This window comes from Molothrus aeneus, chromosome 7 (genome assembly GCF_037042795.1).
Source record: "Molothrus aeneus isolate 106 chromosome 7, BPBGC_Maene_1.0, whole genome shotgun sequence".
Lineage (NCBI taxonomy): Eukaryota > Metazoa > Chordata > Aves > Passeriformes > Icteridae > Molothrus > Molothrus aeneus.
The window spans coordinates 16906438-16913539 of record NC_089652.1 but is presented as its reverse complement, the minus strand read 5'-3'; the positions used below and the strand labels follow the sequence as shown (position 1 = coordinate 16913539).

The 7102-nt window shown below is 39.5% G+C and overlaps 1 long non-coding RNA gene across 1 annotated transcript in view; it reads right to left on the bottom strand.

Moving 5' to 3' along the window:
• Window positions 1–293: 293 nt before the first annotated feature.
• The window catches only part of LOC136559077 (uncharacterized), a 49902-nt gene continuing 43093 nt past the window's right edge, over window positions 294–7102 (bottom strand). The window contains exon 3 of the long non-coding RNA XR_010783964.1: window positions 294–1010. This is a non-coding gene — a long non-coding RNA (uncharacterized lncRNA). The remainder of the gene's footprint in view (window positions 1011–7102) is intronic.

The following is a 7102-nucleotide window of genomic DNA, read 5'->3' as shown; positions in this document are numbered from 1 at the left end:
TAGTACCAGCTCTCATTCCAGGATGAGATGGATTTGACAGCACTGAGTTTGACTGAAGAGTTTGCTTTGCTGTCTCAGCCTCCATTTTACAAGTCCCCAGTGTCTAATAATGCAGCTAGTCTGGGTTTCTGTTTTCTGTTGGAAAAAGTGTCCTCAGGTGACAGCTCCATGCATGCTCTGAAACTCAGTTGTTCTAAATACAGATCAAGCTCTGATTCTGTGTGCTTTTCAATAAGGTCTTTATTGGCACCTTTTCCTACTGAAGTATTAGTGTGGGAACTTTATTGTCATCAGCTGCAATATTGTCTCTGTCATGCCAGAGACTTTACTTGGAATTTTAGTTTTTATCTTCTCACATGTGTCCCGCCAATGGCTCCACACACATTTTCCTGGACTGGCACCTCCCTTATCGTCTGCTGCTCGTGTCAGAGCAATCACTCCTGTAAAATTGCCTTTGGATGAAGTGTTCTCTTTTTCTTCATGATAAATTATAATTTAAAACATTTAAATAATTTTTGTACTGTTCCACTGAGATTTTTGTTCCAATTCACAACGTTGAAGTCTTACCAGTGACTCACCCCAATTAGTCTTCTGTACCAAATCGCCACAAACTTTTGCAACAAACCTTTTTCATTCCCCTCAGAGGTATGCACAGTCTGAAGGAAACCAGTTTTCCCTTCAGCCCGTGCTAGGTCCTCTGTTACACAGGCAAATCTCCAGCATATGTTTGCTTCTGCAACATCCAGCACCCTGAGCTGAGGCACTAAGGTGGACCCATGGCATGGCAGTAATGGATGAGGTTCCACAACTGCAGCACAGGGATGCAGGATAGGGATTAATGGAGGGGAGTGATGGAGGCCATCATGTCACATGGTGAATCCATGACTGATTTTTATAACACTTTCTTCTTATGATATCCTTATGAAAAATTGTAGCCTGTGTCCTGGTCTCTTGGTGGAGTGTGCAGTCTTCACTGTCTGTCTGTGTGGGTCATAATTAGCCGTCTTCACCTAGAGTGAAAGGAAAGCTGTTAAGAGTATAGGAGACCAAACTCAGAAATAAAGCCAGCCTGTCTTCCCTGTACTAGCAGAGAAAATTTACTCTGTTTCAGTAAATTTGCATGTGTGGGGAGATGCTCATTGCTCCAGTGCTTCAAGCTGAACGCTTTTCTTAATTCCCTTTTACTCGTGTAACCATGGCTATTTAAGCCCAACTGACAGCAGTCTTTACACCCCTTGGTTTCATGGGGAATAAACCCCCAGCCCTGTTGGAAGGCTGAGGTGTGACCTGTGGGTGGTTTGCTGCAGCCTCACTCTCAGTGCCAGGTTCCCACTGCAGTGGTGGGGAATTGCTGGGATCACAGGCTCGGGGCAGCTCACCCTGTACCCCTGAGTGCTCATCACCCCTCTGCACAGCACAGCACAGCACAGCTCCTGCAGCTCCTCCTCAGCCCAGAGCCTGCTCCAGCCTTGCTGCCAACACTGAGAGTGAGGGATAACAGTGTCTAGTTCTGGTAACTGGTGCTAGCTCTCTAAAAACTATTTTAGTACAATGGGACTTGATGCTACTGCAACTTGATAATAATAGAAACCAGTGATACATGCAAGTGCTTGAATTATAGGAATTATTTCAGAACAGTAGGACAGAAATGGTCCTTTTCTCAGCCCCTCCAGCTTATTGAAACTGGGTGTCTTTTCTGGCTTTTCTTAGTACACCATAACTGCTATTTACATATAATTTATTATAAGCACATGTTGAGTAATAGACCATCAAGCTTTTGGAGCTTCTATTTTCAGTTACATTGTACCGCTGCTGAATAAGAAATGCAACTGCTGAAATTTGTTTTCAATGGTATGTTGATTAAAAGCTGCTTGAGTTTAAAATTTCCAACCATCAAAAATGAGAACCCTTCATATGCTTCATGTCCCTGGCGAGCCAGAGAGTTTATTTCCTACAGTGTATAAATTATGGATTTTGCTGTTTATATGTATCCATCATCAAACTAGGTTAAATTCTCAATTGGCAGTGTGAATTGTCATGCAGTGAAGCTAACTAGCTGGAACTAATTTTGAAATGGGTATAGTGCATAATTATGGTAACCTAGTGTACAGGGACTGATCTACCTGAATCAGTCATGTCTGATGAAGAAAAACATGAATAAAAATTGCATTGAAAACATAGTTGCCTGCTTATAAACTAAATCATTTTTTTTTAGGGATTTAAATTCCTTTACTAGCAGAAAACAAGTGTCAAAGTCGAATATATTTCACAGGTTCTTCAGTGAACACTTTAAGCAAAACCATTGGCAGCAGTTTATGGATAATTTTGCCTCTGGAGAGGGGAAAAAGATGTCCATGGAAAAAGTGAAAACCTTTGAACAAACTTCATGGTTTTAAAATTGAGTTGGTCAATTCTTTATTCTTGGTTATTCTTTAAATAATTTAGGTTTCCAGTACTGGGGAAATATTTAGCGGGAAAGAAAGTAGCAATGTTGATTTCCATAATGGGGAAGTTTTTGATAGAAAGGAGGTTGCCAGCAGAAGGATTCAGCAAGGATGAACTTAGCAGCGAAGCACTGGAAGGAAATAGGTGAAAGACATAGAAGGAAGTATGAAGGGGAAGATAATTTAAGGGGATTAAATACAGAGAGATTTGCCAGTCGTGCTGGAGTTTGTGGATATCTGAACTAGGGAGGGACTGGGGGAAGGGATGAAGCCTTTGAACACAGAGAAATTTATGGACCTCTGAAAGCAGAGATAAAGATAAGACCTTTCAGAGATGGCTGAAGATGAAAGATACACAATTAATCTAACTTTGGGAGATATATCTAGCTAAGGGAGCTGCAAGATTTAAAACTTCTGCTGCTGCTGCATGACACGTGTTACGGCGTTGTGTCTCCCTGGGAAACACTCTGTGGCTAGAAGAAGAAGGATTCCAGTTACCTTCCAGCTCCATGCTTTGCCAGGTTCATACTGTTTTTCCAGTGTTATTGGCCAACTATGAGCTTTCTGACAAACCAGAGTAGTCAGGCTTTGCTATACTGTTATTTTTTCACCTTAAAAAGAAAGGAAGAAGCACTTGCATCTAATATTTACCACGAATGTAGCTCATCAAGAGCCCAGTCACTGAAAGGCTCTGTAGGTGTCTGACTGCTGGTTTGTTATTTGCAGGCAGTGGTAAGACAGGTGCTGAGACTTTCACTGGCCCTCAAGTAACAAAAGTACTTCTCTAACAGCAGCTCCTGTTTATTTTCATTTTATGAATGCCAGGGTAGCAAACAGCATGGGAAGAAACACAAATCAGAATGTAACAACTGTACAAATATGCTGAAATCATCTTGGGGAAGAGGGAATTACAGACTGCACATGGCTTGGCTGAGCTGGAATGGATAGGAGTTCAAAGTTTTGCTCTTGTGGGTACATAGGTTTCTTAAGGAATTCTTCAAGTTTGTGTTTGAAAGCCACAAGTAAAAGCCATATTCCTCTCCTACAGAGGAAATTATTCCTCACATTATGATAATTCATGATCAGTAGGCATTTCTTGATACTCAGTATATGTTTTTGCTTCTCAGTTGCTCTCTGAACTCTGATGTTCCATGAGAATACTGCTGAAAAATGCCTTTCCTTCACCGGTGGTCTTCTTCAAATATTAGTAGGCTGTCATCATGTCCCCCATTAATCATTTCTTAGCCAAGCAATTTATATTTTTAACTCTTCTAATGTCTCCTCATAAATCAATCCTCTTAGTCTTTGGATCATGTTTGGTGCACTTCTCTGAACTCTCAAATTTGTCAATATCCACAAATGTGTATGATATTCCAGATGGAGCTGTACCAGCAGCATGCAGAAAGTGGTATTTGTTCCTTTCTCAGTGATATGACACTATTTACCCTGTCCCATACTGTTCTGGCCTTTTCACACCACAGCACGTTACCAATTCACGTCATCTAGAATGAGCTATCTCCCTACATCTCTTTCATCATTATTGCATTTGAGATTTGATCATTTGATCTTCCTGTAATTCCTTCTCAGATGCATTCCCAGGCTGCATTATTTTTTAAGTTGAGTCTCCTTTGATTATTTTGTTTCCATGGTTCTATCTTTAGGAAATTCTCTATTATTTTCTTTGTACACTGTCTTTCACACTCATACCTGTGAGTTTCATCAAAGTGCTGTGCATTCTCTTTTCCAGATCATTAATAAAGAAGTCCAACAGTCTGTTCCTAGCAGTCATCCACATGGCAGCCAGGAGACAGTTCCCACCACCTTGCTACATTGCAGCTTATTTCCTGTCATTTCATTACCTCAGCAACTTGAAAGCCACATGGAAATGGCTGAGCCAATGTGAATTACTTTTTGAGCTACAACATTGTGCCCCTATTAAAGCTCATCTGCACTAGGATAGTCCTCTGTCCTTGCTCAAGGCCCTGCACCCAAGGCTCACTGAAGACAGAGTGACCATTAGGGACAGAAACTGGATTTACAAGTCTGTCTGCAGTACCCTTGCTGTTGGTTAAGGTGGTAATGTTAATATTTCCCTCTACTTTAATTTTTCAGTTATTTGTCTTGTGAAGATGAAGGAGTTTAGCTAATTCTTTAAAGTCCTGTAGAATGCATGTTGTCTAGGTTTTTTACTTTGTTCACATTTCCCCAATGTGTTTCCCTATATGTCCTTCATTAGTTGTTGCAGTTTCTTTCACAGGATCCTCATCCCACTCTCCCTCAGTGATTCTGGATTTCTCCCTTTTTCTTTCCCACTGAGGAAATACTTGAAAAGGAACTGAATGTCAGAGCCATTTCTTAATCTTTAATTTACTCTTCTCATGTGTGAAAGGATCTGTTCTCACTAGCATTCCTTTTCTTCAAAGAATAGTTATTATAGCCTTTGAAAGAACCAAGGTCAATCTCCTTGAACTCTTTGCATAACATGAGATTTTTGTAATATGTTTTTTTCAATTGGTTTGGGAGGGCTGAAGATTTTGGGAAAGGGTGTCTTTTGGGTTTGGGATTGTGTTTAAGGTGTGTTTATATTTGACTAGCAATTCTTGATTGATCAGATAGAAGAGAAAAATTTGTCTTTTTATTTAGCTCCACTGTTTTTGTGAGGAAAATTAAATTCATGTTGTGAACAAACTTTTGCTCCATAACTTGATAGCAGTATTACTTTTCTGAAGCACTGGTGAACTTACATGGTTTGAAATTAGCATAACCGACCCAGATTTCTTAGACTAGACCCTGAAAGTGGATTAGAGTATATCTAGGTTTTCTTCATTTCATAATTTCCATGTATAATTACAGTTAGTGATCTCCAGAATAAGATGAAATTGAATGATTTTGCACTCTTTAAATTACACAGCTAAAAAAAATCATTAGAAACATAGCCTTGGATGACAGTAACTGCTTCAAATAATTGATGAGAGAGGGAGTAGAACATGATAGCTATCAGAAACGAGTCTTGGCTCTCAACACAAAAAGGAAGTAAGAAACACAGTGAAAGGCAAATTTATGTCTCATATTGCCTCTGTGACACTTCTTTCAGTTTGAAAGATTTTGGTAAGTGATAAGTAATCAGCATAAATGTCTTAAGGAGTAGACAGGTATTACTATGTCTCCTATTAAAGGTGGGAAAGCAAAGGGATGGCAGTGAGGCAAACTGACCACGTGGCATGAACAAGACCTATAGTGAGGTAAAAAAAAATCTCTTTCTTATTCTGTTTACCCAAAATTCTTTGCTACTTAGTGTGATATATTTAAAATAAAACAAGCACACAAAAGAACTAGGAAATAATATTGCAGGAGATTCTCCTGCTGTCAGGAGAAATGCATGAGACTGATCTAATAATTCACATTTCCAATACTTAAAATTCTGAGTTATATGCCTGGATAGAGCAATTTTTTTGAAATGCTGTCTGGTTCTATCAACATCTAAGTTTAAGTTGTTAGGAATATTCTTACAGTGACTAATTTGATCACAGGTAGGGCTTATTCTCTCAGAAGTTCATGGAACATGCTGCAATGATTGCCTGTAGTCCTCCCAGATGTGGTAGCAGTGCACTGTAGCTGGGTTAATTGACAGAACCATTGTTTCAGCCCAATGCATGTTGTCCTTTTCCCATACTGCTGGATGCAGCTCAAGTTCAATACTGTCTATGCAAAGTCTGCTCTTGATTTCAGTGTGCTATGAATCCACTCTGCTTAGGCAGAAGGGACTCAGAGCAGCATGTTTATTCTAAGTGTCTCATCTGATGTTCTGCTACAGCTTTGTGCCTTAAATGTGAATCTTACCAAAGAAATTGATAAAAAGTGTGAAAAGTACCACATTGAGCAGGTCAGGTCTCTGGCATTCATTTGATTCCTTTTAAACAGAGGAATGTCTAATTTTATATGGAATGCAGTAAATAGCAATGTTGAGTTAGAAATACAATTAAAAAAAAGTATTCTTGTCTTACTCAGAGATGAGAAGGAAAGAGATGTTAATAGTAGTTAAGAGCCTACATGTAATGAATGGCTAATTTCAGTAATGTTGTTAGAAAATAGGTGACTTCCTTATAAAACTTTATCATAGTTGGCACTCTTTCTCTTATTGGAAAGAAACAAAAGAATGGTCTGGCATGAAGCCTATGCTGCATTTTGCCTTTAATGGAGATCTCTTCAGATCTAACTTTTAGGCAGACTCGTGAGTTATATTGCAGCAAACTTCCATTTTTATTGCTTGTTATGAATGTGAGTTTTATGGAAAACAGGACTCTAGCTAACAGCTTTTTGATCTTATAAAAATTTAAATTTTTTTTTAAACCTAGGACTAGCAGAGTATTATTTTCTCACAGTGTGCAAGCTTGAGAAATTAAAGCACCTGAAGAACAGCCTGCATTTAGGTGACTAACAGCAAATGTGTGTGGTCTGAAGGTGGAGCAGGCAACATTTAGGTGTTGGCTGTTTTGCTGGCTGCCTTCATTCGGAATAGGTGTTGTGGGGGGCTCCTCTGCCTTTCCCCTGCACAGCTGCTCAGGAGATGCCATTGGTGTGTACATAGCCATAAAGGTTTAATGCCTCCCAGTTGTGGACTGCTCGAACCTCATGGTTGATTGGTGCCAGCAGCAATA